The sequence below is a fragment of the Pleurodeles waltl genome, chromosome 6, assembly GCF_031143425.1.
Source record: "Pleurodeles waltl isolate 20211129_DDA chromosome 6, aPleWal1.hap1.20221129, whole genome shotgun sequence".
In the NCBI taxonomy this organism is placed as follows: Eukaryota; Metazoa; Chordata; class Amphibia; order Caudata; family Salamandridae; genus Pleurodeles; species Pleurodeles waltl.
The window spans coordinates 1,603,629,772-1,603,640,650 of NC_090445.1; positions in this window are offsets into that span (position 1 = coordinate 1,603,629,772).

A 10,879-nucleotide genomic window follows, 5' to 3' on the forward strand; every position below is an offset into this window, starting at 1 on the left:
ACACGGAAATCACCACTCTCCTAAAAAAAAAAAGAAAAAAAAAAAAAAGTCGACCCGGAGATCCTCTCCAACTACCGCCCCATCTCCTTCCTCCCTTTCCCCGCCAAAGTTGCAGAGAAATTAGTCAACGCCCACCTATCCCACTTCCTCGAAGCAAACAACACTCTTGACCCCTCACAATCCGGGTTCCGCAAGAACCACAGCATGGAAACCGCCCTCATTGCATGCACTGACGACATCAGGATTAACGTCGACAAAGGCGAGGCCATCGCACTCATCCTCCTAGACCTCTCCGCAGCCTTTGACACCGTCTGCCACCACACACTCCGCACACGCCTCCACAACATAGGAATTCGCCATATAGCCTTAGACTGGCTCACCTCCTTCCTCACCGACCAGACCCAGAGAGTCCGCCTTCCACCCTTCCACTCCAACACTACCAAGATCACCTGCGGAGTCCCCCAAGGGTTCTCCCTCAGCCCCACACTCTTCAACATCTACATGATCCCCCTAGCCAACATACTCCGAGCACACGGAATCACTATCCTCTCCTATGCAAATGACACCCAACTCATCCTCTCCCTCACCCGCAACCCCACCACCACCAAAACCAACCTACACGCTGCTCCCCTCGACACCGCCAACTGGATGACCACTAACCACCTCAAGCTCAACTCCAACAAAACCGAGATCATCATACTTGGCCCCAACAAAACCACATGGGACGACTCCTGGTGGCCCACCGCCCTAGGCCCCGCACCCGGCCCCGCACCCACCCCCGCAAACCACGCACGCAACCTCTGCATCATCCTTGACCCCTCCCTCTCCGTGACACAGCAAATCAATGCTCTAACCTCCTCCTGCTTCCACACACTCCGCACTCTAAAAAAATCCTTCAAATGGATTCCCCCAGAGACCAGGAAGACAGTCACCCACGCACTCATCAGCAGCAGACTGGACTATGGTAATGCCCTCTACGCCGGCACCAAACTAAAACTCAAACGCAAACTCCAGAGAACCCAGAACACAGCTGCACGCCTCATCCTTGGCCTCCCCAGCCACAAACAAATCTCACCACACCTCAAATCCCTTCACTGGCTCCCCATAGACAAGAGAATCACATTCAAGATCCTCAACCAGGCACACAAATCCCTCTACAACACCGGCCCAACCTACCTCAACGAAAGAATGAACTTCCACACTCCCACACGCAACCTCCGATCAGCCGACCTCGCCCTAGCCACAGTCCCCCGCATCCAACGCACCACCACAGGAGGCATGTCCTTCTCCTACCTCGCCCCCAAAACCTGGAACTCCCTCCCTACCAACCTTTGCAAAACCAAAGACCTCCTGCTCTTCAGAAAGAAACTCAAGACATGGTTGTTCGATCAGTGACCCTCCCTGCCCCCTCTCCCCCCAGCGCCTTGAGACCTCACGGGTGAGTAGCGCACTCTACAAATTTTTTGATTGATTGATTGATTGATTGATCCCCCAGTGCCATTACTAAAAATAAAGGAGAGAGAGGCTGTGCACCCTTTCCCCTGATCCTTCTAAGGTCCTCATCCCCCAGGGCCACTCATTTAAATAAACAGCAGTTATCGGCCCCAGGGACTCCATTCCCCAGACCCCTCATCACTTACAAGTAGGTGCGATGGTGCCCACCCAGGGCATTCACCATATAATATTTGGGGACTTTTGGGGGAAGGGAGAAGCCATGCGGCCCCAGTCGGGTCCCCGCATACAGCAGGGGCCGGTATTCCTCCCGCTCAGGGGGAGCATCTACTACTGCCCCGCCTTCCAGACTGGATCAATATTTTGATTGTTTCAATACCAGCATCAGTGAGGGCAGGGAAAAATAGTAAAAGTTTGCTTGCAGCAGGCAGGAATATTCTTAAAGCTCCAGTCCACTGGGAGTGGACTTGGTGTTTGCTCCCGCTTGGTGGGAGATTAAAAAATGTTCCCAAATGCATGCAAACCCGTTTCCCTGTCCACACTGGTGCAGGCAGGTAAACCGCTATATTCCAGGGCTGGGTTCCGCTGGACATAGCTACTGAGGAGGGTCCCCAGGGCCAATAATGGCTCATGGAAAGGGGCAGAAGAGCAACCTCTTCCCACGTACTGACTTTTGCTGGAATAAGGTCACTGGGGAATGGGGTCCTTTAGAGACTCGCGGATGGGCACTCTGTGTTACCCTCCCCCCTTAATAACCCACCAGGCCCTGGTGAATGGGTGTGTGGGGGGTGGGGGGGTGGGGGGGGGGAGGGGGTTGGGGGGACGGGGGTTTGTGCTTCCTCATCCCCTGAAAAAGTCACTTGGTCCTGGGCAGTGCTTAATTTGTGCTTTTTGTTTCCGGTGCAGAGCACCAGCACTTATTTTTGAGAGCCGGGGCCTATTCTTCTGCCTCAAGCATTTGCTGTGAGCAAAAGACACTTATGGGAACGACGGAAGAAGGAAAAAATGAAAAAGCGTCACAAACGGAGAAAGCAGAAAGCTGCAAGAGTGAGCTGAAGGGGCAGGGAGTGGCTTTATATGGATTGAAGAGGCCCGAGATGGCATCAGAATTATACACTTCCTCTGTATTCCGTGTACCCTGCATTTGATTGCAGCAGCAGCAGCCGCACGTTTAAGAGGAAGGCTTTGCGCACCAGCATGTTTTTATTTACAAATTAAGCACTGGTCCTGGGTTACCCAGGCCAATAACAGCCTGGTGAGCGGGCCACATGCCCCCTCACAAACGCATGAGGCCTCATGGGTTGGGGTTCCCAGGGTCAAAATCAGCCTGGAAACGGGGAGGGGAGGGAGTTTGTGCGTGTGTAAAAAACATAAACACCCCTCCTCCACCCCCCAGTTGACACTCTGGGATTGAAAGAGTGTGCGTGTTTGTGTGTTGGTCAGGGGTTTGAGGGGAGGCACAAGGACAAGGTTTTTTTGTTTGTTTTTTAAACCAAACAACTAATCCTCCATGAATTTGTGACAAAAAATAAATAAAACAATAAATAAAGAGAATTTGGTCCTGCGCTTGGTGACCAAGTCCTAGATGGCTTTCACCACTTCCTGGTTAAGGTAGTGTCAGCCAATCAGATCTCAGCCTGAGATCTATTGGAATCCGTGAAGCCACTGCGTCCTTAGATGTACACAGTTTGAGCATCAACTGCTTGAAAACTACTGAATGGATTTACACCAAAACACAAAAAACTCTTTCTGGACCTAGATCTAGCTTTCTGACAAATATGGTGTAAATCTGTTCAGCAGTTTAAGTTGTACCTGTGTCTAAAGATCCTATGGAAAAATAAATGGGTAAAAAGTATTTTGAGTCTTCCCCCTTTCCCCCCCCCGGCTCCTGCTTGACGAGTTGCCCCAAAACCTTCCATGTGTAAATTAGTAATAAATTAGCACTTTTTTGGAAGGTTTCATGAAGATTTGCCAAACGGTGGCAAAGTTATTAGCAACATAAAAGTGAATTTCCTACATCAAGAGAAAAAACACATCATAATTCACACCACCCCAACGTGAAATCACACATTCCAAAATTGATTGCATGATAAGAATCATCATTGCTCATTGTAATCTTGTTCTTTATAAGTTTTTTGAAATATTATTTATCATACTTTATTTCTGAGGTCTGTACTACTTCCCAAGGGTGCGGAAATACTTATTAGAGAACCAGTTGTGGTTACTGTGATTCACTTCATTTGTCAACTGTTGATGGAGGGAGGAGTGCAGCATCCTGGACAGACAGAACAAAAATCTTATTTGAAAATGGAGACACAAAGAAAAATGTATGATATTATCATGCAGACTTTAATATGATGACATGGCAGTGGGCTTCTTTCTTGCTTTGTGACTACCTATTCTTAGGTCCAGCTTGCAGATGACCTATTCTATAAAAAAATAAAATAAAAACTTTTAAAAGGGGCTTTTAGCCTACCTATTAACATTAGCTGGCATCCTTATCAATCTTCTTAACTGCTAATTCGGCAGCACATGCCAGGTATCCATTCCTGCATCACTTCTGATCTTTGCGTGGAGCACAGACAAAATACAAATTGCTTTCTCTTAATTAGTCTGTCCGCTGCTCCAGCTGTGATTAAGGTACTATTTTCCCTTGTTTTTACAGTTTTTTTTTTTTATAGTGCAAACTCGACCTGACCAGGAGTGCTTTACAGGAGCACTAGTTACATCACAGAAGGTCATATTAATTTTTTAGCATGTGCTTTTGGGGCAGAGTTCAAGGAACTTTGATTTTAACAGCAATTTGTACAAGGACTCCTGATGTGTGAACATTTGTATTGTACTCCACTGCACTTCACTCCAATGCACTCTAAATCCAATCCAATCCACTCTGCTTCACTCTACGACACTCCGCTTTACTCGACAACTCTTTGCTTCACTCTATGATACTCTGCACCACAAATCTTTTATCATGCTGCACAGCAGCTACACTGGGGTACAACATGGCTAAAACACATTACCCAAGTCAACAGCTATCGCTTAGGCGAGACTGATTGGCTTTGCCAATGCTAACTTAATTTTTTGTTGTTGTAGCTTATAACGTCTCATTTAATAACTTATTTCTTTTATGTTAACCTCTTCATATTCTTTAAGGTTTTAATATATGGTCTCATGGTACTCATGAATGTTATATATTGTTATCAGATTTGGCTCTGCATAGGTCTTTTTTTTCCTTTAACAAGGCACGTAGAGAAACAGGGTACGTTAGACCTAACAGTCTTAGGGTGGTCTTCCCCACAACTATTTGTCTATCTCCTTCACTTCTCTGATCTTGTTTTTTATGGTTTTAGGACTGTGCACTTCACCACTGCTAAGCAATGGTAAAGTGCTTGTACTCTCTCCCCTAAAACATGGTAACGTTGGCTTATCCCAAATTAGCATATTTAATTTACTTGTAAGTCCTTAGTAAAGTGCACTACCTGTGCCCGGGGCAATGGTGTAACAAAACATGAGAGCCCAGACGTGATATGCTGAAGGCCCCCACCCCCCACACTCACATCAGTATGAGCTGATGAGGCCCCCCACCTGTATGAGTAAGCCTGGGGACCTGCACTGCGGGGCCTCCTGGCCCAGGGCCTGTAAACTAAATGCTCATTGTGGACCTGCAGGACTGATTGTGCCACCTACCTACTTAAGTAGCCCCTTAACAAGAGCAGAGCCTGTATGTGTAGTTTACACTCCCATGTCAACCCGGCCATGTAACCTTTTGGCCAGGCCCAAATCTTTCCTTTTTAAGAACATAAGTCCCCCCAAAGTTAGGCCCTAGACAACCCAGAGGGCAGGGTGTAATGTATTAAATCTTGTGAGCACGGGGGGGGGTTATATACAGTGTTGTTGTTTATGAGATCGAGATTTGTTGGATTTTTTGTAAATTTTTTGAGCCTCCTGAATCCTATCAAGTAATATATCAGATTTTAACAGTACGGAGTTATCTTATTCATTAATTGAAGACTGGAGCAAATGTACACAAACCATCTAAACAATTCCTCTAGGAGCATTTTTAAGTGGGACACTGTGTGTACCCTGTTCCTAGGGGAATACTGGATAGCCCCCAAGTGTGTTCATTCACTTTTAGAAAGTTGGCATTTTCTTACTTTAGCCATTTGGTGCCTGCTGCCTGCCTCTGATCACTTGTCTGAAGTGAGTGACAGCTGGGCTTTGTGTATTCCCTCTAGACAGCCACACACAATGAGAGCCTAGGTGACTTGATGGGCCATCCTGGGAGCATGGGAGGGAGGAGCTGGCCACAGCCTCAGTTACAACTGAATATACTGTGTCCTGTCCCACACAACGGGCTGCCTAACCCCCTGTAGTGAGTCTGGAGCCAGGGCAGGATCTCTGTGCACTTAAAGGACCTGACTCTGAACTCTCCACCACTTTAAAGGCCCAATTGGGTACAAGTATTGGACCTCTGACACCCCCAAACCAGTACACTCCTGGACCTGTTACTACTCCGCCAGAAAGGACTGCTGTGTTGCTGAAGGACTGTCGCTCTGCTGGAGTACTGCTTTTCTGGACTCCCACCTTGCTGTACTGCTGTGCTGCCTGCGGTTCCCCTGCCTGGGTGACAAGGACTGGACCTGCATCACTTGAACCCAGAGTGACTCCAAGGGATAGTCGTCTGGCCTCCTGATCTGCAGTCTCAGGATTAACAGACTTCCAACACACCCTGCTCCTGGACTCTGCCACCTTTGAGTCTGCCCTGCCAAGCGTGACAACCATGTCTTGGATCCTTGGAAGTGAGCCTAAGGGTGCTTTCTCCGGCAGAACTGACCAATCTTCTGCTGAGGGAGCAGAATAGATGCATGTGTATGGAGAAAATCGACACAACCACTGCTGCATGGGGTAGACTTTGCCCTGGCCAGCACAACCAAATATCAACACTTAGGGCTTCTTGCTTTTAAGTGCTATTTTACAGTTAGATAAAAAAAAACAAAAAAAAAACTCAAGCTCTACTTATTGGATTTTTGTGGTTTTGGTCTTGTTTTATTTATTAAAATCAGAGTTAATTTTATTGTGTAATCTTTTTGTATAGTGTTTGCAGTGTTCTACCATTTGACGTGTTGCACACAACTTTATACACTGACCCCAAGTTAAGCTTGACTGCTCTGAAACAAGAAACCAACCAGGTTAATTTGGGGTTTGCCTGATACTTACCCCAGTTAACCAACAACCCAATTAAAAAAAAAAAAAAAAAACTTATAAATGCTTTCTCACTGTAAAAGGTATGCAGATGTATATGTGTGCATCCCTGTATTAGTCTAGGGCAGGAGTCTCCAAGCTACGGCCCCCTACAAGATTTTAATCAGGCCGCAGCAACTTTAGTATTAATAGGCTATAATGTAATTCCTTTGTTTTTTCCAAAGCCTTGGACTACGATGATCAAAGGGAACTATGTATCAAATTCCTTTGGCAGCCTGCAGGTGGGAGCAGAGCCTCTTGAATATTTTCCATTGTAAATTTGGACCACCAACTTCGTGTATGCCAGATCTTTGAAAACTGTTCCTAGTGCAGATAACCCATGCTGCAGAACGCTGTAGACTGAGCGCATGTCCTTTAGAGTGCACTGTATGACATGCGCTTCGTGGGATTCATTTTACACAGATGTTTTGACTTTGCCTTTAATCTGGCTAACACACATAGGCCTGTACACAAAGAATGAACATGTGTCTCATTGGACTCAAACAAACATTTCCTAAAATGAAGTATGTCAAGTCCAACTATCCAACAAATTTATCTGATCAGCATTGAAGATACATTCTAATAATTGTGTCCTCAAGCTTGAAACCTCAGTTCAGTGATATTTTGAAATTGAAAAATCAGTTTCGTCATTCCCATTAATCCTGTGCTACATGCTTTGTTGTTTAGAATTGAAAAATCCAAGTGCCAGAATTGTGTAGAAAGGTGCAGACTGAATTTACTTTTGTTTGACCTTTATTAATGGCGCAGGTTTATTCTGAAATTCTTTACATTATGTTACTGAAGTTCTTTCTTAAAGAGTGTTTATTTTTCTTACTGTGTGCCAGAAAATTGGACACATTTTCATTACACGTAATTTTATAAATTTTCAGTAAATAAAGTTAATTAAAAGATGAATAGCCTGCTCTTCATACTCTTCATATCTACAGTGAAGTAATTGATTATTTTGTCAGAGCATTTGATAATTTTTGACATTGTTCCTCATTAAATATCATTCCTCAATTTAAGCATGACATTGTTTCTTTTTAATTGTCAGATTTCTCTTTTGTTCTGAATCATGTGGATTACTAACATTACAATTAAACCTTGTTCATTCATTCATTTAAATGTAATTCATTAATTTATACAACTGATTTTTTTGGCCTGCCAATATTTGTAAAATCTTTGATGTGGCCCTCATGCTGAAAAGTCTGGAGACACATGGTCTAGGGACATAGAAAGCCACTATATGGTGCTGAGAAACAGACAGACTCACAGAGACAAGTATCTGTATTATGCACCTTTGCTTCAGGTTTTTACCTTTTCTGTGCTTAAATTTTATTAGAGTCATAGTTATTGTCTCTAATATTGTAAATAATTTAGCTTTCTGTAAAACACATGTATACATCTTAGCGTGTGACTGTGTGGTTCTTAGAGTTCAATTCAACCTTAGGGACTGATTTAGATATTGACAGACGACCTGCCATTAGACTGTTGGGAAGGAGCAACTTACTCCATCCCAACAAGGAAGGGACCACTTGCCAAATTTATAAATGGCCAGCAAGCAGAGGGTCATTTATAAAGCATTGCCAGTTCCTGTTAATGCATTTCACTGTTTAGTGCAGCGCGGCATCAGCATGACAACTCTTCATCAAACAGTATTAATTTTTTACGTTAAAAAAGACAAGACCAAAGCAAGATTTTCATTATGTAAATAAAAAGCAATGCTACCCTCACTATGGGATTAATCTCCATGGGTGGGGGGAGCAATATTTGTTTTTTACTGTCCCTCCACACCATGGTTTGCCTGGTAATGACAGAAAAAATATAGCTACATGTCCATCCATCCTGATCGGCCAGCAGGACATGTAGCCATCGCTCGGACAAAGTAGACACTGATCTATCCAAACTGAATGTCGCCCAAGTTTAAATCTGGCGGGCAGACCTTCATATTGACAGTATGTATACTCCGTCGCCATGGAGCATACATATTGCCAATGTTTAAAATCGGGCCTTCAGTGTATTTTACTGTATGTCGTAGATATTTAAAAATGTATTGTGTTTTAGTGTGCATGTAAGGCTGTCTATGTGCATATGGAAACACGGGTGTGTATGTATCAGTGATGTGCAATAGTTGTGTGCCCTTGTGTGGCTATGAATGTGATTTCTAAATGCATGATTTACTGGGGACGTGGCTTGAGCAGAAACTACAATGGTCACACATCTCTTGCGCTTGGCTGGCCTGGGGAGAATAACACCAACAAAAGAGTGTTGTTTGGGGCTCCAATAGCTTAACAGTCCAGATACAGTAGAGTTCAAATGCTGGCAAGCAAGGGAACAAAGCTGGCCCACATTTAACACCACCTATGCGCCTGTAATGTACACTGTGGAGTGTGGCCTGATCCAAGCAAAATGACAGCCGCCATGTAGAGGAGCATGAGGAGTAGTGTGGGCTGCCTCAATGCGGTGGACCAACGCTGCTAAAGTGATGAGACACACCAGATGATTGCATATATAGAGACCAGAAATACTACTGCTCCAAAAAAATAGTTTCAGTGGTGATCAGACAGGCAACGGAGCTGTGGGGGGCAACAGTGGAAGGCCCCACTGAATTAATGGAGTAGGCAGGGTGAACTGGATGTGCTGACTGATGCAAGGGGGACAGTGAGTCCTCTGCTGAAGCATTGTGATGACTGACCGCTGCATACTGTCAAAATCCTTGGGTAATCTAGGTGGATACTGCAAGTCAACAAGGATGATTGGTGATTACATCAGAACCTGGACCAAAATAATGTAATTGCTGGCTGCGGGTTGCTGGCATGGGTGGCTGGTGATAGCAGGGGGTTGGTGCATGTGCCCAGCAGTATACTTGAGTGTGACTGCAATAATGAATCCTGTGACAATAGGTGAACACACAAATTGTGAACCGATCCAGATGAGAGAGGAGGCCTGAGCATAGGATCCCTGCCCTCACTACGGAGCATTATTATTGCAGACTTTGGATTGAGGCTGCCGCTGCTTGTGCCCCCCGTTGATCAGAGGTGTGGCAGGTGCCACTAATCAGTAATCACTAATTATGCAGTGAATGTTTTTGAGTTGTGACAGTTACTTGACCCGGCCCTGATTAGTGCTGATGGAGGTGAATCACAATAACACAGAGTACTAAAAGTATCACCTCAACACCAGAGGTCACTAGAGAGATCAAACAGCTTGAGCTAAACTGGTCACACAAGACAACTATAAAGCTAGAGAAGAACACAGAGGCAAGGTGACTGAACGAGGAAGTTACTCATCTTTGGTAATGCTCAATCTGGTAGTGACTAACTGCAGATTGCTCACGTTTTGAATACTCTAAGGCAGAGTATACTGACTCCAGTCAGTAGTGCTTTGTGAACGTATTGAGTGAAGCTCACGTAGGTGCCAGAGATGTGTCTGGAACAAGATCTCTGTGTATCAGCACAGTGGTAGCAGCCTTGGCTCTGGTGGCATGTAGCCCTTCATGAGGCTGTTTTCTGCCAATGCACACCAGATCTTAATGCAGTGCATTATCCAAGAGAAGATAGCCCTTTTCTGCACAGCGTTGCCTTTTGTTTTGGTTCTGCAAGCCCGCAAGGAGCTGATCTTCCTCTTAGTGTATTCTTGTACGATCAATGTAAAAAGCTTAGTGCTCTTTTGGCGTCCAAGAAATAGAATCTCCCCTCTTCCTTAGAGGGTTGAGGCAGAGCAAAGAATGCCATTAAGGAGATATTTTGACCGACTTGTAATAGCGTCACAACTTTCACCAAGAAGGATGCTTGCGTCCGCTGAATCAGTTTGTCTGGAAATAAGGTGGTGTTGGGGCAGGTGGACAGGGAGCATGAAGCTCACTTACATGACGTGCCTATGTTACAGCAACTAGGAACACTATCCTGAGGGTGAGAACTTGCAAAGGACAGCTGTGAAATGGCTCAAAGGGAGTGCACATCAAATATAGAAGGACCAAGTTCAGGCCCCACTGTACAGAGGAAGGAAACACATGTTGTAGGCCTTTCAAACAAACAGGTGATTTAGATAATGAGGGATGATTCAGCAACCACATAAATGTTGAAAGATACCCTTTAATCATGCCCACAGCAAGGCCCTGCCGGGAGAGAAACAGAAACAACAAAACATTGGATACTTCGCCTAAAGGTGGTCAATGTGTCATGAG